Below are 22,448 nucleotides of genomic sequence, written 5' to 3'. Positions count from 1 at the left end.
GCCCTACGGAACAAGGGTAGACCTGTTGCCCCTATTGAGCTGAGGTAGACCAGTTGTCCCTACAGAGCAGGGTAGACCTGTTGTCCCTGGCAGGAACTGAGGTAGACCTGATGTCCCTACAGAACTGGGTAGACCTGTTGTCCCCGGATGGAGGTGGGGTAGACCTGATGTCCCTACAGAGCTGGGTAGACCTGTTGTCTCTGGACGGAGCTGGGGTAGACCTGATGTCCCAGCGAAGCCTGGGTAGACCTGTTGTCCTGGCCAGGGCCGGGGTAGACCTGTTGTCCGGCCAGGGCGAGGACGACCTGATGTCCCACGGGAGCGAGTTAGACCTGCTGTCACAGAGAATCCGGGGTAGACCTGGTGTCCCGCTGGATTCGGGGTAGACCTGTTGTCTCCCCAGGACTTTGTGACAGAGATCTGCTAGCCCTACGGAACAAGGGTAGACCTGTTGCCCCTATTGAGCTGAGGTAGACCAGTTGTCCCTACAGAGCAGGGTAGACCTGTTGTCCCTGGCAGGAGCTGAGGTAGACCTGATGTCCCTACAGAGCTGGGTAGACCTGTTGTCCCTGGCTGGAGCTGGGGTAGACCTGATGTCCCTACAGAGCTGGGTAGACCTGTTGTCCCCGGACAGTGCTGGGGTAGACCTGATGTCCCAGCGAAGCCTGGGTAGACCTGTTGTCCTGGCCAGGGCCGGGGTAGACCTGTTGTCCGGCCAGGGCGAGGACGACCTGATGTCCCACGGGAGCGAGTTAGACCTGGTCTCCCAGAGAAGCCGGGGTAGACCCGGTGTCCCGCTGGAATCGGGGTAGACCTGTTGTCTCCCCAGGACTTTGTGACAGAGATCTGCTAGCCCTACGATATAAGGGTAGACCTGTTGTCCCTATTGAGTTGAGGTAGACCAGTTTTCCCTACAGAGCTGGGTAGACCTGTTGTCCCCGGACGGAGCTGGGGTAGACCTGATGTCCCTACAGAGCTGGGTAGACCTGTTGTCCCCGGACGGAGCTGGGGAAGACCTGATGTCCCTACAGAGCAGGGTAGACCTGTTGTCCCTGGCCGGAGCTCGGGTAGACCTGATGTCCCAGTGAAGCGTGGGTAGACCTGTTGTCCTGCCCAGGGCCGGGGTAGACCTGTTGTCTCCGGACGGAGGTGGGGTAGACCTGATGTCCCAGCGAAGCCAGGGTAGACATGTTGTCCCTGGCCAGGGTCGGGGAAGACCTGTTGTCCCGCCAGGGCGAGGACGACCTGATGTTCCACTGGAGCGAGGTAGACCTGGTCTCCCTGAGAAGCCGGGGTAGACCTGGTGTCTAGCTGAAAACGCGGTAGACCTGTTGTCTCCCCAGGACTTTGTGACAGAGATCTGCTTGCCCTACGGAACAAGGGTAGACCTGTTGCCCCTATTGAGCTGAGGTAGACCTGATGTCCCTACAGAGCAGGGTAGACCTGTTGTCCCCGGATGGAGGTGGGGTAGACCTGATGTCCCTACAGAGCTGGGTAGACCTGTTGTCTCTGGACGGAGCTGGGGTAGACCTGATGTCCCAGCGAAGCCTGGGTAGACCTGTTGTCCTGGCCAGGGCCGGGGTAGACCTGTTGTCCGGCCAGGGCGAGGACGACCTGATGTCCCACGGGAGCGAGTTAGACCTGCTGTCACAGAGAATCCGGGGTAGACCTGGTGTCCCGCTGGATTCGGGGTAGACCTGTTGTCTCCCCAGGACTTTGTGACAGAGATCTGCTAGCCCTACGGAACAAGGGTAGACCTGTTGCCCCTATTGAGCTGAGGTAGACCAGTTGTCCCTACAGAGCAGGGTAGACCTGTTGTCCCTGGCAGGAGCTGAGGTAGACCTGATGTCCCTACAGAGCTGGGTAGACCTGTTGTCCCTGGATGGAGGTGGGGTAGACCTGATGTCCCTACAGAGCTGGGTAGACCTGTTGTCTCTGGACGGAGCTGGGGTAGACCTGATGTCCCAGCGAAGCCTGGGTAGACCTGTTGTCCTGGCCAGGGCCGGGGTAGACCTGTTGTCCGGCCAGGGCGAGGACGACCTGATGTCCCACGGGAGCGAGTTAGACCTGCTGTCACAGAGAATCCGGGGTAGACCTGGTGTCCCGCTGGATTCGGGGTAGACCTGTTGTCTCCCCAGGACTTTGTGACAGAGATCTGCTAGCCCTACGGAACAAGGGTAGACCTGTTGCCCCTATTGAGCTGAGGTAGACCAGTTGTCCCTACAGAGCAGGGTAGACCTGTTGTCCCTGGCAGGAGCTGAGGTAGACCTGATGTCCCTACAGAGCTGGGTAGACCTGTTGTCCCTGGCTGGAGCTGGGGTAGACCTGATGTCCCTACAGAGCTGGGTAGACCTGTTGTCCCCGGACAGTGCTGGGGTAGACCTGATGTCCCAGCGAAGCCTGGGTAGACCTGTTGTCCTGGCCAGGGCCGGGGTAGACCTGTTGTCCCGCCAGGGCAGGGACGACCTGATGTCCCACGGGAGCGAGGTAGACCTGGTCTCCCAGAGAAGCCGGGGTAGACCTGGTGTCCCGCTGGAATCGGGGTAGACCTGTTGTCTCCCCAGGACTTTGTGACAGAGATCTGCTAGCCCTACGGAACAAGGGTAGACCTGTTGCCCCTATTGAGTTGAGGTAGACCAGTTGTCCCTACAGAGCTGGGTAGACCTGTTGTCCCCGGACGGAGCTGGGGTAGACCTGATGTCCCTACAGAGCTGGGTAGACCTGTTGTCCCCGGACGGAGCTGGGGAAGACCTGATGTCCCTACAGAGCAGGGTAGACCTGTTGTCCCTGGCCGCAGCTCGGGTAGACCTGATGTCCCAGTGAAGCGTGGGTAGACCTGTTGTCCTGCCCAGGGCCGGGGTAGACCTGTTGTCTCTGGACGGAGGTGGGGTAGACCTGAGGTCCCAGCGAAGCCAGGGTAGACATGTTGTCCCTGGCCAGGGTCGGGGAAGACCTGTTGTCCCGCCAGGGCGAGGACGACCTGATGTTCCGCTGGAGCGAGGTAGACCTGGTCTCCCTGAGAAGCCGGGGTAGACCTGGTGTCTAGCTGAAAACGCGGTAGACCTGTTGTCTCCCCAGGACTTGGTGACAGAGATCTGCTTGCCCTACGGAACAAGGGTAGACCTGTTGCCCCTATTGAGCTGAGGTAGACCTGATGTCCCTACAGAGCTGGGTAGACCTGTTGTCCCCGGATGGAGGTGGGGTAGACCTGATGTCCCTACAGAGCTGGGTAGACCTGTTGTCTCTGGACAGAGCTGGGGTAGACCTGATGTCCCAGCGAAGCCAGGGTCGACCTGTTGTCCTGGCCAGGGCCGGGGTAGACCTGTTGTCCGGCCAGGGCGAGGACGACCTGATGTCCCACGGGAGCGAGTTAGACCTGCTGTCACAGAGAATCCGGGGTAGACCTGGTGTCCCGCTGGATTCGGGGTAGACCTGTTGTCTCCCCAGGACTTTGTGACAGAGATCTGCTAGCCCTACGGAACAAGGGTAGACCTGTTGCCCCTATTGAGCTGAGGTAGACCAGTTGTCCCTACAGAGCAGGGTAGACCTGTTGTCCCTGGCAGGAGCTGAGGTAGACCTGATGTCCCTACAGAGCTGGGTAGACCTGTTGTCCCTGGCTGGAGGTGGGGTAGACCTGATGTCCCTACAGAGCTGGGTAGACCTGTTGTCTCTGGACGGAGCTGGGGTAGACCTGATGTCCCAGCGAAGCCTGGGTAGACCTGTTGTCCTGGCCAGGGCCGGGGTAGACCTGTTGTCCGGCCAGGGCGAGGACGACCTGATGTCCCACGGGAGCGAGTTAGACCTGCTGTCACAGAGAATCCGGGGTAGACCTGGTGTCCCGCTGGATTCGGGGTAGACCTGTTGTCTCCCCAGGACTTTGTGACAGAGATCTGCTAGCCCTACGGAACAAGGGTAGACCTGTTGCCCCTATTGAGCTGAGGTAGACCAGTTGTCCCTACAGAGCAGGGTAGACCTGTTGTCCCTGGCAGGAGCTGAGGTAGACCTGATGTCCCTACAGAGCTGGGTAGACCTGTTGTCCCTGGCTGGAGCTGGGGTAGACCTGATGTCCCTACAGAGCTGGGTAGACCTGTTGTCCCCGGACAGTGCTGGGGTAGACCTGATGTCCCAGCGAAGCCTGGGTAGACCTGTTGTCCTGGCCAGGGCCGGGGTAGACCTGTTGTCCCGCCAGGGCAGGGACGACCTGATGTCCCACGGGAGCGAGGTAGACCTGGTCTCCCAGAGAAGCCGGGGTAGACCTGGTGTCCCGCTGGAATCGGGGTAGACCTGTTGTCTCCCCAGGACTTTGTGACAGAGATCTGCTAGCCCTACGGAACAAGGGTAGACCTGTTGCCCCTATTGAGTTGAGGTAGACCAGTTGTCCCTACAGAGCTGGGTAGACCTGTTGTCCCCGGACGGAGCTGGGGTAGAGCTGATGTCCCTACAGAGCTGGGTAGACCTGTTGTCCCCGGACGGAGCTGGGGAAGACCTGATGTCCCTACAGAGCAGGGTAGACCTGTTGTCCCTGGCCGGAGCTCGGGTAGACCTGATGTCCCAGTGAAGCGTGGGTAGACCTGTTGTCCTGCCCAGGGCCGGGGTAGACCTGTTGTCTCCGGACGGAGGTGGGGTAGACCTGATGTCCCAGCGAAGCCAGGGTAGACATGTTGTCCCTGGCCAGGGTCGGGGAAGACCTGTTGTCCCGCCAGGGCGAGGACGACCTGATGTTCCGCTGGAGCGAGGTAGACCTGGTCTCCCTGAGAAGCCGGGGTAGACCTGGTGTCTAGCTGAAAACGCGGTAGACCTGTTGTCTCCCCAGGACTTGGTGACAGAGATCTGCTTGCCCTACGGAACAAGGGTAGACCTGTTGCCCCTATTGAGCTGAGGTAGACCTGATGTCCCTACAGAGCTGGGTAGACCTGTTGTCCCCGGATGGAGGTGGGGTAGACCTGATGTCCCTACAGAGCTGGGTAGACCTTTTGTCTCTGGACGGAGCTGGGGTAGACCTGATGTCCCAGCGAAGCCTGGGTAGACCTGTTGTCCTGGCCAGGGCCGGGGTAGACCTGTTGTCCGGCCAGGGCGAGGACGACCTGATGTCCCACGGGAGCGAGTTAGACCTGCTGTCACAAAGAATCCGGGGTAGACCTGGTGTCCTGCTGGATTCGGGGTAGACCTGTTGTCTCCCCAGGACTTTGTGACAGAGATCTGCTAGCCCTACGGAACAAGGGTAGACCTGTTGCCCCTATTGAGCTGAGGTAGACCAGTTGTCCCTACAGAGCAGGGTAGACCTGTTGTCCCTGGCAGGAGCTGAGGTAGACCTGATGTCCCTACAGAGCTGGGTAGACCTGTTGTCCCCGGATGGAGGTGGGGTAGACCTGATGTCCCTACAGAGCTGGGTAGACCTGTTGTCTCTGGACGGAGCTGGGGTAGACCTGATGTCCCAGCGAAGCCTGGGTAGACCTGTTGTCCTGGCCAGGGCCGGGGTAGACCTGTTGTCCGGCCAGGGCGAGGACGACCTGATGTCCCACGGGAGCGAGTTAGACCTGCTGTCACAGAGAATCCGGGGTAGACCTGGTGTCCCGCTGGATTCGGGGTAGACCTGTTGTCTCCCCAGGACTTTGTGACAGAGATCTGCTAGCCCTACGGAACAAGGGTAGACCTGTTGCCCCTATTGAGCTGAGGTAGACCAGTTGTCCCTACAGAGCAGGGTAGACCTGTTGTCCCTGGCAGGAGCTGAGGTAGACCTGATGTCCCTACAGAGCTGGGTAGACCTGTTGTCCCTGGCTGGAGCTGGGGTAGACCTGATGTCCCTACAGAGCTGGGTAGACCTGTTGTCCCCGGACAGTGCTGGGGTAGACCTGATGTCCCAGCGAAGCCTGGGTAGACCTGTTGTCCTGGCCAGGGCCGGGGTAGACCTGTTGTCCCGCCAGGGCAGGGACGACCTGATGTCCCACGGGAGAGAGCTAGACCTGGTCTCCCAGAGAAGCCGGGGTAGACCCGGTGTCCCGCTGGAATCGGGGTAGACCTGTTGTCTCCCCAGGACTTTGTGACAGAGATCTGCTAGCCCTACGATATAAGGGTAGACCTGTTGTCCCTATTGAGTTGAGGTAGACCAGTTTTCCCTACAGAGCTGGGTAGACCTGTTGCCCCCGGACGGAGCTGGGGTAGACCTGATGTCCCTACAGAGCTGGGTAGACCTGTTGTCCCCGGACGGAGCTGGGGAAGACCTGATGTCCCTACAGAGCAGGGTAGACCTGTTGTCCCTGGCCGGAGCTCGGGTAGACCTGATGTCCCAGTGAAGCGTGGGTAGACCTGTTGTCCTGCCCAGGGCCGGGGTAGACCTGTTGTCTCCGGACGGAGGTGGGGTAGACCTGATGTCCCAGCGAAGCCAGGGTAGACATGTTGTCCCTGGCCAGGGTCGGGGAAGACCTGTTGTCCCGCCAGGGCGAGGACGACCTGATGTTCCGCTGGAGCGAGGTAGACCTGGTCTCCCTGAGAAGCCGGGGTAGACCTGGTGTCTAGCTGAAAACGCGGTAGACCTGTTGTCTCCCCAGGACTTTGTGACAGAGATCTGCTTGCCCTACGGAACAAGGGTAGACCTGTTGCCCCTATTGAGCTGAGGTAGACCTGATGTCCCTACAGAGCTGGGTAGACCTGTTGTCCCCGGATGGAGGTGGGGTAGACCTGATGTCCCTACAGAGCTGGGTAGACCTGTTGTCTCTGGACGGAGCTGGGGTAGACCTGATGTCCCAGCGAAGCCTGGGTAGACCTGTTGTCCTGGCCAGGGCCGGGGTAGACCTGTTGTCCGGCCAGGGCGAGGACGACCTGATGTCCCACGGGAGCGAGTTAGACCTGCTGTCACAGAGAATCCGGGGTAGACCTGGTGTCCCGCTGGATTCGGGGTAGACCTGTTGTCTCCCCAGGACTTTGTGACAGAGATCTGCTAGCCCTACGGAACAAGGGTAGACCTGTTGCCCCTATTGAGCTGAGGTAGACCAGTTGTCCCTACAGAGCAGGGTAGACCTGTTGTCCCTGGCAGGAGCTGAGGTAGACCTGATGTCCCTACAGAGCTGGGTAGACCTGTTGTCCCTGGATGGAGGTGGGGTAGACCTGATGTCCCTACAGAGCTGGGTAGACCTGTTGTCTCTGGACGGAGCTGGGGTAGACCTGATGTCCCAGCGAAGCCTGGGTAGACCTGTTGTCCTGGCCAGGGCCGGGGTAGACCTGTTGTCCGGCCAGGGCGAGGACGACCTGATGTCCCACGGGAGCAAGTTAGACCTGCTGTCACAGAGAATCCGGGGTAGACCTGGTGTCCCGCTGGATTCGGGGTAGACCTGTTGTCTCCCCAGGACTTTGTGACAGAGATCTGCTAGCCCTACGGAACAAGGGTAGACCTGTTGCCCCTATTGAGCTGAGGTAGACCAGTTGTCCCTACAGAGCAGGGTAGACCTGTTGTCCCTGGCAGGAGCTGAGGTAGACCTGATGTCCCTACAGAGCTGGGTAGACCTGTTGTCCCTGGCTGGAGCTGGGGTAGACCTGATGTCCCTACAGAGCTGGGTAGACCTGTTGTCCCCGGACAGTGCTGGGGTAGACCTGATGTCCCAGCGAAGCCTGGGTAGACCTGTTGTCCTGGCCAGGGCCGGGGTAGACCTGTTGTCCCGCCAGGGCAGGGACGACCTGATGTCCCACGGGAGCGAGGTAGACCTGGTCTCCCAGAGAAGCCGGGGTAGACCTGGTGTCCCGCTGGAATCGGGGTAGACCTGTTGTCTCCCCAGGACTTTGTGACAGAGATCTGCTAGCCCTACGATATAAGGGTAGACCTGTTGTCCCTATTGAGTTGAGGTAGACCAGTTTTCCCTACAGAGCTGGGTAGACCTGTTGTCCCCGGACGGAGCTGGGGTAGACCTGATGTCCCTACAGAGCTGGGTAGACCTGTTGTCCCCGGACGGAGCTGGGGAAGACCTGATGTCCCTACAGAGCAGGGTAGACCTGTTGTCCCTGGCCGCAGCTCGGGTAGACCTGATGTCCCAGTGAAGCGTGGGTAGACCTGTTGTCCTGCCCAGGGCCGGGGTAGACCTGTTGTCTCTGGACGGAGGTGGGGTAGACCTGATGTCCCAGCGAAGCCAGGGTAGACATGTTGTCCCTGGCCAGGGTCGGGGAAGACCTGTTGTCCCGCCAGGGCGAGGACGACCTGATGTTCCGCTGGAGCGAGGTAGACCTGGTCTCCCTGAGAAGCCGGGGTAGACCTGGTGTCTAGCTGAAAACGCGGTAGACCTGTTGTCTCCCCAGGACTTGGTGACAGAGATCTGCTTGCCCTACGGAACAAGGGTAGACCTGTTGCCCCTATTGAGCTGAGGTAGACCTGATGTCCCTACAGAGCTGGGTAGACCTGTTGTCCCCGGATGGAGGTGGGGTAGACCTGATGTCCCTACAGAGCTGGGTAGACCTGTTGTCTCTGGACAGAGCTGGGGTAGACCTGATGTCCCAGCGAAGCCAGGGTCGACCTGTTGTCCTGGCCAGGGCCGGGGTAGACCTGTTGTCCGGCCAGGGCGAGGACGACCTGATGTCCCACGGGAGCGAGTTAGACCTGCTGTCACAGAGAATCCGGGGTAGACCTGGTGTCCCGCTGGAATCGGGGTAGACCTGTTGTCTTTCCAGGACTTTGTGACAGAGATCTGCTAGCCCTACGGAACAAGGGTAGACCTGTTGCCCCTATTGAGCTGAGGTAGACCTGATGTCCCTACAGAGCTGGGTAGACCTGTTGTCCCTGGCTGGAGCTGGGGTAGACCTGATGTCCCTACAGAGCTGGGTAGACCTGTTGTCCCTGGCTGGAGCTGAGGTAGACCAGATGTCCCTACAGAGCTGGGTAGACCTGTTGTCCCTGGCTGGAGCTGGGGTAGACCTGATGTCCCTACAGAGCTGGGTAGACCTGTTGTCCCCGGACGGAGCTGGGGAAGACCTGATGTCCCTACAGAGCAGGGTAGACCTGTTGTCCCTGGCCGGAGCTCGTGTAGACCTGATGTCCCAGCGAAGCCTGGGTAGACCTGTTGTCCTGGGTAGGGCCGGGGTAGACCTGTTGTCCCGCCAGGGCAGGGACGACCTGATGTCCCGCTGGGGCGAGGTAGACCTGGTCTCCCAGAGAAGCCGGGGTAGACCTGGTGTCCCGCTGGAATCGGGGTAGACCTGTTGTCTCCCCAGGACTTTGTGACAGAGATCTGCTAGCCCTACGGAACAAGGGTAGACCTGTTGCCCCTATTGAGTTGAGGTAGACCAGTTGTCCCTACAGAGCTGGGTAGACCTGTTGTCCCCGGACGGAGCTGGGGTAGACCTGATGTCCCTACAGAGCTGGGTAGACCTGTTGTCCCCGGACGGAGCTGGGGAAGACCTGATGTCCCTACAGAGCAGGGTAGACCTGTTGTCCCTGGCCGGAGCTCGGGTAGACCTGATGTCCCAGTGAAGCGTGGGTAGACCTGTTGTCCTGCCCAGGGCCGGGGTAGACCTGTTGTCTCCGGACGGAGGTGGGGTAGACCTGATGTCCCAGCGAAGCCAGGGTAGACATGTTGTCCCTGGCCAGGGTCGGGGAAGACCTGTTGTCCCGCCAGGGCGAGGACGACCTGATGTTCCGCTGGAGCGAGGTAGACCTGGTCTCCCTGAGAAGCCGGGGTAGACCTGGTGTCTAGCTGAAAACGCGGTAGACCTGTTGTCTCCCCAGGACTTTGTGACAGAGATCTGCTTGCCCTACGGAACAAGGGTAGACCTGTTGCCCCTATTGAGCTGAGGTAGACCTGATGTCCCTACAGAGCTGGGTAGACCTGTTGTCCCCGGATGGAGGTGGGGTAGACCTGATGTCCCTACAGAGCTGGGTAGACCTGTTGTCTCTGGACGGAGCTGGGGTAGACCTGATGTCCCAGCGAAGCCTGGGTAGACCTGTTGTCCTGGCCAGGGCCGGGGTAGACCTGTTGTCCGGCCAGGGCGAGGACGACCTGATGTCCCACGGGAGCGAGTTAGACCTGCTGTCACAGAGAATCCGGGGTAGACCTGGTGTCCCGCTGGATTCGGGGTAGACCTGTTGTCTCCCCAGGACTTTGTGACAGAGATCTGCTAGCCCTACGGAACAAGGGTAGACCTGTTGCCCCTATTGAGCTGAGGTAGACCAGTTGTCCCTACAGAGCAGGGTAGACCTGTTGTCCCTGGCAGGAGCTGAGGTAGACCTGATGTCCCTACAGAGCTGGGTAGACCTGTTGTCCCTGGCTGGAGCTGGGGTAGACCTGATGTCCCTACAGAGCTGGGTAGACCTGTTGTCCCCGGACAGTGCTGGGGTAGACCTGATGTCCCAGCGAAGCCTGGGTAGACCTGTTGTCCTGGCCAGGGCCGGGGTAGACCTGTTGTCCCGCCAGGGCAGGGACGACCTGATGTCCCACGGGAGCGAGGTAGACCTGGTCTCCCAGAGAAGCCGGGGTAGACCTGGTGTCCCGCTGGAATCGGGGTAGACCTGTTGTCTCCCCAGGACTTTGTGACAGAGATCTGCTAGCCCTACGGAACAAGGGTAGACCTGTTGCCCCTATTGAGTTGAGGTAGACCAGTTGTCCCTACAGAGCTGGGTAGACCTGTTGTCCCCGGACGGAGCTGGGGTAGACCTGATGTCCCTACAGAGCTGGGTAGACCTGTTGTCCCCGGACGGAGCTGGGGAAGACCTGATGTCCCTACAGAGCAGGGTAGACCTGTTGTCCCTGGCCGCAGCTCGGGTAGACCTGATGTCCCAGTGAAGCGTGGGTAGACCTGTTGTCCTGCCCAGGGCCGGGGTAGACCTGTTGTCTCTGGACGGAGGTGGGGTAGACCTGAGGTCCCAGCGAAGCCAGGGTAGACATGTTGTCCCTGGCCAGGGTCGGGGAAGACCTGTTGTCCCGCCAGGGCGAGGACGACCTGATGTTCCGCTGGAGCGAGGTAGACCTGGTCTCCCTGAGAAGCCGGGGTAGACCTGGTGTCTAGCTGAAAACGCGGTAGACCTGTTGTCTCCCCAGGACTTGGTGACAGAGATCTGCTTGCCCTACGGAACAAGGGTAGACCTGTTGCCCCTATTGAGCTGAGGTAGACCTGATGTCCCTACAGAGCTGGGTAGACCTGTTGTCCCCGGATGGAGGTGGGGTAGACCTGATGTCCCTACAGAGCTGGGTAGACCTGTTGTCTCTGGACAGAGCTGGGGTAGACCTGATGTCCCAGCGAAGCCAGGGTCGACCTGTTGTCCTGGCCAGGGCCGGGGTAGACCTGTTGTCCGGCCAGGGCGAGGACGACCTGATGTCCCACGGGAGCGAGTTAGACCTGCTGTCACAGAGAATCCGGGGTAGACCTGGTGTCCCGCTGGATTCGGGGTAGACCTGTTGTCTCCCCAGGACTTTGTGACAGAGATCTGCTAGCCCTACGGAACAAGGGTAGACCTGTTGCCCCTATTGAGCTGAGGTAGACCAGTTGTCCCTACAGAGCAGGGTAGACCTGTTGTCCCTGGCAGGAGCTGAGGTAGACCTGATGTCCCTACAGAGCTGGGTAGACCTGTTGTCCCTGGCTGGAGGTGGGGTAGACCTGATGTCCCTACAGAGCTGGGTAGACCTGTTGTCTCTGGACGGAGCTGGGGTAGACCTGATGTCCCAGCGAAGCCTGGGTAGACCTGTTGTCCTGGCCAGGGCCGGGGTAGACCTGTTGTCCGGCCAGGGCGAGGACGACCTGATGTCCCACGGGAGCGAGTTAGACCTGCTGTCACAGAGAATCCGGGGTAGACCTGGTGTCCCGCTGGATTCGGGGTAGACCTGTTGTCTCCCCAGGACTTTGTGACAGAGATCTGCTAGCCCTACGGAACAAGGGTAGACCTGTTGCCCCTATTGAGCTGAGGTAGACCAGTTGTCCCTACAGAGCAGGGTAGACCTGTTGTCCCTGGCAGGAGCTGAGGTAGACCTGATGTCCCTACAGAGCTGGGTAGACCTGTTGTCCCTGGCTGGAGCTGGGGTAGACCTGATGTCCCTACAGAGCTGGGTAGACCTGTTGTCCCCGGACAGTGCTGGGGTAGACCTGATGTCCCAGCGAAGCCTGGGTAGACCTGTTGTCCTGGCCAGGGCCGGGGTAGACCTGTTGTCCCGCCAGGGCAGGGACGACCTGATGTCCCACGGGAGCGAGGTAGACCTGGTCTCCCAGAGAAGCCGGGGTAGACCTGGTGTCCCGCTGGAATCGGGGTAGACCTGTTGTCTCCCCAGGACTTTGTGACAGAGATCTGCTAGCCCTACGGAACAAGGGTAGACCTGTTGCCCCTATTGAGTTGAGGTAGACCAGTTGTCCCTACAGAGCTGGGTAGACCTGTTGTCCCCGGACGGAGCTGGGGTAGAGCTGATGTCCCTACAGAGCTGGGTAGACCTGTTGTCCCCGGACGGAGCTGGGGAAGACCTGATGTCCCTACAGAGCAGGGTAGACCTGTTGTCCCTGGCCGGAGCTCGGGTAGACCTGATGTCCCAGTGAAGCGTGGGTAGACCTGTTGTCCTGCCCAGGGCCGGGGTAGACCTGTTGTCTCCGGACGGAGGTGGGGTAGACCTGATGTCCCAGCGAAGCCAGGGTAGACATGTTGTCCCTGGCCAGGGTCGGGGAAGACCTGTTGTCCCGCCAGGGCGAGGACGACCTGATGTTCCGCTGGAGCGAGGTAGACCTGGTCTCCCTGAGAAGCCGGGGTAGACCTGGTGTCTAGCTGAAAACGCGGTAGACCTGTTGTCTCCCCAGGACTTGGTGACAGAGATCTGCTTGCCCTACGGAACAAGGGTAGACCTGTTGCCCCTATTGAGCTGAGGTAGACCTGATGTCCCTACAGAGCTGGGTAGACCTGTTGTCCCCGGATGGAGGTGGGGTAGACCTGATGTCCCTACAGAGCTGGGTAGACCTTTTGTCTCTGGACGGAGCTGGGGTAGACCTGATGTCCCAGCGAAGCCTGGGTAGACCTGTTGTCCTGGCCAGGGCCGGGGTAGACCTGTTGTCCGGCCAGGGCGAGGACGACCTGATGTCCCACGGGAGCGAGTTAGACCTGCTGTCACAAAGAATCCGGGGTAGACCTGGTGTCCCGCTGGATTCGGGGTAGACCTGTTGTCTCCCCAGGACTTTGTGACAGAGATCTGCTAGCCCTACGGAACAAGGGTAGACCTGTTGCCCCTATTGAGCTGAGGTAGACCAGTTGTCCCTACAGAGCAGGGTAGACCTGTTGTCCCTGGCAGGAGCTGAGGTAGACCTGATGTCCCTACAGAGCTGGGTAGACCTGTTGTCCCCGGATGGAGGTGGGGTAGACCTGATGTCCCTACAGAGCTGGGTAGACCTGTTGTCTCTGGACGGAGCTGGGGTAGACCTGATGTCCCAGCGAAGCCTGGGTAGACCTGTTGTCCTGGCCAGGGCCGGGGTAGACCTGTTGTCCGGCCAGGGCGAGGACGACCTGATGTCCCACGGGAGCGAGTAAGACCTGCTGTCACAGAGAATCCGGGGTAGACCTGGTGTCCCGCTGGATTCGGGGTAGACCTGTTGTCTCCCCAGGACTTTGTGACAGAGATCTGCTAGCCCTACGGAACAAGGGTAGACCTGTTGCCCCTATTGAGCTGAGGTAGACCAGTTGTCCCTACAGAGCAGGGTAGACCTGTTGTCCCTGGCAGGAGCTGAGGTAGACCTGATGTCCCTACAGAGCTGGGTAGACCTGTTGTCCCTGGCTGGAGCTGGGGTAGACCTGATGTCCCTACAGAGCTGGGTAGACCTGTTGTCCCCGGACAGTGCTGGGGTAGACCTGATGTCCCAGCGAAGCCTGGGTAGACCTGTTGTCCTGGCCAGGGCCGGGGTAGACCTGTTGTCCCGCCAGGGCAGGGACGACCTGATGTCCCACGGGAGCGAGGTAGACCTGGTCTCCCAGAGAAGCCGGGGTAGACCTGGTGTCCCGCTGGAATCGGGGTAGACCTGTTGTCTCCCCAGGACTTTGTGACAGAGATCTGCTAGCCCTACGATATAAGGGTAGACCTGTTGTCCCTATTGAGTTGAGGTAGACCAGTTTTCCCTACAGAGCTGGGTAGACCTGTTGTCCCCGGACGGAGCTGGGGTAGACCTGATGTCCCTACAGAGCTGGGTAGACCTGTTGTCCCCGGACGGAGCTGGGGAAGACCTGATGTCCCTACAGAGCAGGGTAGACCTGTTGTCCCTGGCCGCAGCTCGGGTAGACCTGATGTCCCAGTGAAGCGTGGGTAGACCTGTTGTCCTGCCCAGGGCCGGGGTAGACCTGTTGTCTCTGGACGGAGGTGGGGTAGACCTGATGTCCCAGCGAAGCCAGGGTAGACATGTTGTCCCTGGCCAGGGTCGGGGAAGACCTGTTGTCCCGCCAGGGCGAGGACGACCTGATGTTCCGCTGGAGCGAGGTAGACCTGGTCTCCCTGAGAAGCCGGGGTAGACCTGGTGTCTAGCTGAAAACGCGGTAGACCTGTTGTCTCCCCAGGACTTGGTGACAGAGATCTGCTTGCCCTACGGAACAAGGGTAGACCTGTTGCCCCTATTGAGCTGAGGTAGACCTGATGTCCCTACAGAGCTGGGTAGACCTGTTGTCCCCGGATGGAGGTGGGGTAGACCTGATGTCCCTACAGAGCTGGGTAGACCTGTTGTCTCTGGACAGAGCTGGGGTAGACCTGATGTCCCAGCGAAGCCAGGGTCGACCTGTTGTCCTGGCCAGGGCCGGGGTAGACCTGTTGTCCGGCCAGGGCGAGGACGACCTGATGTCCCACGGGAGCGAGTTAGACCTGCTGTCACAGAGAATCCGGGGTAGACCTGGTGTCCCGCTGGAATCGGGGTAGACCTGTTGTCTTTCCAGGACTTTGTGACAGAGATCTGCTAGCCCTACGGAACAAGGGTAGACCTGTTGCCCCTATTGAGCTGAGGTAGACCTGATGTCCCTACAGAGCTGGGTAGACCTGTTGTCCCTGGCTGGAGCTGGGGTAGACCTGATGTCCCTACAGAGCTGGGTAGACCTGTTGTCCCTGGCTGGAGCTGAGGTAGACCAGATGTCCCTACAGAGCTGGGTAGACCTGTTGTCCCTGGCTGGAGCTGGGGTAGACCTGATGTCCCTACAGAGCTGGGTAGACCTGTTGTCCCCGGACGGAGCTGGGGAAGACCTGATGTCCCTACAGAGCAGGGTAGACCTGTTGTCCCTGGCCGGAGCTCGTGTAGACCTGATGTCCCAGCGAAGCCTGGGTAGACCTGTTGTCCTGGGTAGGGCCGGGGTAGACCTGTTGTCCCGCCAGGGCAGGGACGACCTGATGTCCCGCTGGGGCGAGGTAGACCTGGTCTCCCAGAGAAGCCGGGGTAGACCTGGTGTCCCGCTGGAATCGGGGTAGACCTGTTGTCTCCCCAGGACTTTGTGACAGAGATCTGCTAGCCCTACGGAACAAGGGTAGACCTGTTGCCCCTATTGAGTTGAGGTAGACCAGTTGTCCCTACAGAGCTGGGTAGACCTGTTGTCCCCGGACGGAGCTGGGGTAGACCTGATGTCCCTACAGAGCTGGGTAGACCTGTTGTCCCCGGACGGAGCTGGGGAAGACCTGATGTCCCTACAGAGCAGGGTAGACCTGTTGTCCCTGGCCGGAGCTCGGGTAGACCTGATGTCCCAGTGAAGCGTGGGTAGACCTGTTGTCCTGCCCAGGGCCGGGGTAGACCTGTTGTCTCCGGACGGAGGTGGGGTAGACCTGATGTCCCAGCGAAGCCAGGGTAGACATGTTGTCCCTGGCCAGGGTCGGGGAAGACCTGTTGTCCCGCCAGGGCGAGGACGACCTGATGTTCCGCTGGAGCGAGGTAGACCTGGTCTCCCTGAGAAGCCGGGGTAGACCTGGTGTCTAGCTGAAAACGCGGTAGACCTGTTGTCTCCCCAGGACTTTGTGACAGAGATCTGCTTGCCCTACGGAACAAGGGTAGACCTGTTGCCCCTATTGAGCTGAGGTAGACCTGATGTCCCTACAGAGCTGGGTAGACCTGTTGTCCCCGGATGGAGGTGGGGTAGACCTGATGTCCCTACAGAGCTGGGTAGACCTGTTGTCTCTGGACGGAGCTGGGGTAGACCTGATGTCCCAGCGAAGCCTGGGTAGACCTGTTGTCCTGGCCAGGGCCGGGGTAGACCTGTTGTCCGGCCAGGGCGAGGACGACCTGATGTCCCACGGGAGCGAGTTAGACCTGCTGTCACAGAGAATCCGGGGTAGACCTGGTGTCCCGCTGGATTCGGGGTAGACCTGTTGTCTCCCCAGGACTTTGTGACAGAGATCTGCTAGCCCTACGGAACAAGGGTAGACCTGTTGCCCCTATTGAGCTGAGGTAGACCAGTTGTCCCTACAGAGCAGGGTAGACCTGTTGTCCCTGGCAGGAGCTGAGGTAGACCTGATGTCCCTACAGAGCTGGGTAGACCTGTTGTCCCTGGCTGGAGCTGGGGTAGACCTGATGTCCCTACAGAGCTGGGTAGACCTGTTGTCCCCGGACAGTGCTGGGGTAGACCTGATGTCCCAGCGAAGCCTGGGTAGACCTGTTGTCCTGGCCAGGGCCGGGGTAGACCTGTTGTCCCGCCAGGGCAGGGACGACCTGATGTCCCACGGGAGCGAGGTAGACCTGGTCTCCCAGAGAAGCCGGGGTAGACCTGGTGTCCCGCTGGAATCGGGGTAGACCTGTTGTCTCCCCAGGACTTTGTGACAGAGATCTGCTAGCCCTACGGAACAAGGGTAGACCTGTTGCCCCTATTGAGTTGAGGTAGACCAGTTGTCCCTACAGAGCTGGGTAGACCTGTTGTCCCCGGACGGAGCTGGGGTAGACCTGATGTCCCTACAGAGCTGGGTAGACCTGTTGTCCCCGGACGGAGCTGGGGAAGACCTGATGTCCCTACAGAGCAGGGTAGACCTGTTGTCCCTGGCCGCAGCTCGGGTAGACCTGATGTCCCAGTGAAGCGTGGGTAGACCTGTTGTCCTGCCCAGGGCCGGGGTAGACCTGTTGTCTCTGGACGGAGGTGGGGTAGACCTGAGGTCCCAGCGAAGCCAGGGTAGACATGTTGTCCCTGGCCAGGGTCGGGGAAGACCTGTTGTCCCGCCAGGGCGAGGACGACCTGATGTTCCGCTGGAGCGAGGTAGACCTGGTCTCCCTGAGAAGCCGGGGTAGACCTGGTGTCTAGCTGAAAACGCGGTAGACCTGTTGTCTCCCCAGGACTTGGTGACAGAGATCTGCTTGCCCTACGGAACAAGGGTAGACCTGTTGCCCCTATTGAGCTGAGGTAGACCTGATGTCCCTACAGAGCTGGGTAGACCTGTTGTCCCCGGATGGAGGTGGGGTAGACCTGATGTCCCTACAGAGCTGGGTAGACCTGTTGTCTCTGGACAGAGCTGGGGTAGACCTGATGTCCCAGCGAAGCCAGGGTCGACCTGTTGTCCTGGCCAGGGCCGGGGTAGACCTGTTGTCCGGCCAGGGCGAGGACGACCTGATGTCCCACGGGAGCGAGTTAGACCTGCTGTCACAGAGAATCCGGGGTAGACCTGGTGTCCCGCTGGATTCGGGGTAGACCTGTTGTCTCCCCAGGACTTTGTGACAGAGATCTGCTAGCCCTACGGAACAAGGGTAGACCTGTTGCCCCTATTGAGCTGAGGTAGACCAGTTGTCCCTACAGAGCAGGGTAGACCTGTTGTCCCTGGCAGGAGCTGAGGTAGACCTGATGTCCCTACAGAGCTGGGTAGACCTGTTGTCCCTGGATGGAGGTGGGGTAGACCTGATGTCCCTACAGAGCTGGGTAGACCTGTTGTCTCTGGACGGAGCTGGGGTAGACCTGATGTCCCAGCGAAGCCTGGGTAGACCTGTTGTCCTGGCCAGGGCCGGGGTAGACCTGTTGTCCGGCCAGGGCGAGGACGACCTGATGTCCCACGGGAGCAAGTTAGACCTGCTGTCACAGAGAATCCGGGGTAGACCTGGTGTCCCGCTGGATTCGGGGTAGACCTGTTGTCTCCCCAGGACTTTGTGACAGAGATCTGCTAGCCCTACGGAACAAGGGTAGACCTGTTGCCCCTATTGAGCTGAGGTAGACCAGTTGTCCCTACAGAGCAGGGTAGACCTGTTGTCCCTGGCAGGAGCTGAGGTAGACCTGATGTCCCTACAGAGCTGGGTAGACCTGTTGTCCCTGGCTGGAGCTGGGGTAGACCTGATGTCCCTACAGAGCTGGGTAGACCTGTTGTCCCCGGACAGTGCTGGGGTAGACCTGATGTCCCAGCGAAGCCTGGGTAGACCTGTTGTCCTGGCCAGGGCCGGGGTAGACCTGTTGTCCCGCCAGGGCAGGGACGACCTGATGTCCCACGGGAGCGAGGTAGACCTGGTCTCCCAGAGAAGCCGGGGTAGACCTGGTGTCCCGCTGGAATCGGGGTAGACCTGTTGTCTCCCCAGGACTTTGTGACAGAGATCTGCTAGCCCTACGATATAAGGGTAGACCTGTTGTCCCTATTGAGTTGAGGTAGACCAGTTTTCCCTACAGAGCTGGGTAGACCTGTTGTCCCCGGACGGAGCTGGGGTAGACCTGATGTCCCTACAGAGCTGGGTAGACCTGTTGTCCCCGGACGGAGCTGGGGAAGACCTGATGTCCCTACAGAGCAGGGTAGACCTGTTGTCCCTGGCCGCAGCTCGGGTAGACCTGATGTCCCAGTGAAGCGTGGGTAGACCTGTTGTCCTGCCCAGGGCCGGGGTAGACCTGTTGTCTCTGGACGGAGGTGGGGTAGACCTGATGTCCCAGCGAAGCCAGGGTAGACATGTTGTCCCTGGCCAGGGTCGGGGAAGACCTGTTGTCCCGCCAGGGCGAGGACGACCTGATGTTCCGCTGGAGCGAGGTAGACCTGGTCTCCCTGAGAAGCCGGGGTAGACCTGGTGTCTAGCTGAAAACGCGGTAGACCTGTTGTCTCCCCAGGACTTGGTGACAGAGATCTGCTTGCCCTACGGAACAAGGGTAGACCTGTTGCCCCTATTGAGCTGAGGTAGACCTGATGTCCCTACAGAGCTGGGTAGACCTGTTGTCCCCGGATGGAGGTGGGGTAGACCTGATGTCCCTACAGAGCTGGGTAGACCTGTTGTCTCTGGACAGAGCTGGGGTAGACCTGATGTCCCAGCGAAGCCAGGGTCGACCTGTTGTCCTGGCCAGGGCCGGGGTAGACCTGTTGTCCGGCCAGGGCGAGGACGACCTGATGTCCCACGGGAGCGAGTTAGACCTGCTGTCACAGAGAATCCGGGGTAGACCTGGTGTCCCGCTGGAATCGGGGTAGACCTGTTGTCTTTCCAGGACTTTGTGACAGAGATCTGCTAGCCCTACGGAACAAGGGTAGACCTGTTGCCCCTATTGAGCTGAGGTAGACCTGATGTCCCTACAGAGCTGGGTAGACCTGTTGTCCCTGGCTGGAGCTGGGGTAGACCTGATGTCCCTACAGAGCTGGGTAGACCTGTTGTCCCTGGCTGGAGCTGAGGTAGACCAGATGTCCCTACAGAGCTGGGTAGACCTGTTGTCCCTGGCTGGAGCTGGGGTAGACCTGATGTCCCTACAGAGCTGGGTAGACCTGTTGTCCCCGGACGGAGCTGGGGAAGACCTGATGTCCCTACAGAGCAGGGTAGACCTGTTGTCCCTGGCCGGAGCTCGTGTAGACCTGATGTCCCAGCGAAGCCTGGGTAGACCTGTTGTCCTGGGTAGGGCCGGGGTAGACCTGTTGTCCCGCCAGGGCAGGGACGACCTGATGTCCCGCTGGGGCGAGGTAGACCTGGTCTCCCAGAGAAGCCGGGGTAGACCTGGTGTCCCGCTGGAATCGGGGTAGACCTGTTGTCTCCCCAGGACTTTGTGACAGAGATCTGCTAGCCCTACGGAACAAGGGTAGACCTGTTGCCCCTATTGAGTTGAGGTAGACCAGTTGTCCCTACAGAGCTGGGTAGACCTGTTGTCCCCGGACGGAGCTGGGGTAGACCTGATGTCCCTACAGAGCTGGGTAGACCTGTTGTCCCCGGACGGAGCTGGGGAAGACCTGATGTCCCTACAGAGCAGGGTAGACCTGTTGTCCCTGGCCGGAGCTCGGGTAGACCTGATGTCCCAGTGAAGCGTGGGTAGACCTGTTGTCCTGCCCAGGGCCGGGGTAGACCTGTTGTCTCCGGACGGAGGTGGGGTAGACCTGATGTCCCAGCGAAGCCAGGGTAGACATGTTGTCCCTGGCCAGGGTCGGGGAAGACCTGTTGTCCCGCCAGGGCGAGGACGACCTGATGTTCCGCTGGAGCGAGGTAGACCTGGTCTCCCTGAGAAGCCGGGGTAGACCTGGTGTCTAGCTGAAAACGCGGTAGACCTGTTGTCTCCCCAGGACTTTGTGACAGAGATCTGCTTGCCCTACGGAACAAGGGTAGACCTGTTGCCCCTATTGAGCTGAGGTAGACCTGATGTCCCTACAGAGCTGGGTAGACCTGTTGTCCCCGGATGGAGGTGGGGTAGACCTGATGTCCCTACAGAGCTGGGTAGACCTGTTGTCTCTGGACGGAGCTGGGGTAGACCTGATGTCCCAGCGAAGCCTGGGTAGACCTGTTGTCCTGGCCAGGGCCGGGGTAGACCTGTTGTCCGGCCAGGGCGAGGACGACCTGATGTCCCACGGGAGCGAGTTAGACCTGCTGTCACAGAGAATCCGGGGTAGACCTGGTGTCCCGCTGGATTCGGGGTAGACCTGTTGTCTCCCCAGGACTTTGTGACAGAGATCTGCTAGCCCTACGGAACAAGGGTAGACCTGTTGCCCCTATTGAGCTGAGGTAGACCAGTTGTCCCTACAGAGCAGGGTAGACCTGTTGTCCCTGGCAGGAGCTGAGGTAGACCTGATGTCCCTACAGAGCTGGGTAGACCTGTTGTCCCTGGCTGGAGCTGGGGTAGACCTGATGTCCCTACAGAGCTGGGTAGACCTGTTGTCCCCGGACAGTGCTGGGGTAGACCTGATGTCCCAGCGAAGCCTGGGTAGACCTGTTGTCCTGGCCAGGGCCGGGGTAGACCTGTTGTCCCGCCAGGGCAGGGACGACCTGATGTCCCACGGGAGCGAGGTAGACCTGGTCTCCCAGAGAAGCCGGGGTAGACCTGGTGTCCCGCTGGAATCGGGGTAGACCTGTTGTCTCCCCAGGACTTTGTGACAGAGATCTGCTAGCCCTACGGAACAAGGGTAGACCTGTTGCCCCTATTGAGTTGAGGTAGACCAGTTGTCCCTACAGAGCTGGGTAGACCTGTTGTCCCCGGACGGAGCTGGGGTAGACCTGATGTCCCTACAGAGCTGGGTAGACCTGTTGTCCCCGGACGGAGCTGGGGAAGACCTGATGTCCCTACAGAGCAGGGTAGACCTGTTGTCCCTGGCCGCAGCTCGGGTAGACCTGATGTCCCAGTGAAGCGTGGGTAGACCTGTTGTCCTGCCCAGGGCCGGGGTAGACCTGTTGTCTCTGGACGGAGGTGGGGTAGACCTGAGGTCCCAGCGAAGCCAGGGTAGACATGTTGTCCCTGGCCAGGGTCGGGGAAGACCTGTTGTCCCGCCAGGGCGAGGACGACCTGATGTTCCGCTGGAGCGAGGTAGACCTGGTCTCCCTGAGAAGCCGGGGTAGACCTGGTGTCTAGCTGAAAACGCGGTAGACCTGTTGTCTCCCCAGGACTTGGTGACAGAGATCTGCTTGCCCTACGGAACAAGGGTAGACCTGTTGCCCCTATTGAGCTGAGGTAGACCTGATGTCCCTACAGAGCTGGGTAGACCTGTTGTCCCCGGATGGAGGTGGGGTAGACCTGATGTCCCTACAGAGCTGGGTAGACCTGTTGTCTCTGGACAGAGCTGGGGTAGACCTGATGTCCCAGCGAAGCCAGGGTCGACCTGTTGTCCTGGCCAGGGCCGGGGTAGACCTGTTGTCCGGCCAGGGCGAGGACGACCTGATGTCCCACGGGAGCGAGTTAGACCTGCTGTCACAGAGAATCCGGGGTAGACCTGGTGTCCCGCTGGATTCGGGGTAGACCTGTTGTCTCCCCAGGACTTTGTGACAGAGATCTGCTAGCCCTACGGAACAAGGGTAGACCTGTTGCCCCTATTGAGCTGAGGTAGACCAGTTGTCCCTACAGAGCAGGGTAGACCTGTTGTCCCTGGCAGGAGCTGAGGTAGACCTGATGTCCCTACAGAGCTGGGTAGACCTGTTGTCCCTGGCTGGAGGTGGGGTAGACCTGATGTCCCTACAGAGCTGGGTAGACCTGTTGTCTCTGGACGGAGCTGGGGTAGACCTGATGTCCCAGCGAAGCCTGGGTAGACCTGTTGTCCTGGCCAGGGCCGGGGTAGACCTGTTGTCCGGCCAGGGCGAGGACGACCTGATGTCCCACGGGAGCGAGTTAGACCTGCTGTCACAGAGAATCCGGGGTAGACCTGGTGTCCCGC

The sequence above is a fragment of the Agelaius tricolor genome, unplaced genomic scaffold (assembly GCF_023055355.1).
Source record: "Agelaius tricolor isolate 1412-34295 unplaced genomic scaffold, bAgeTri1.0.p SCAF_91, whole genome shotgun sequence".
Lineage (NCBI taxonomy): Eukaryota > Metazoa > Chordata > Aves > Passeriformes > Icteridae > Agelaius > Agelaius tricolor.
This window is presented reverse-complemented; position numbering follows the sequence as displayed.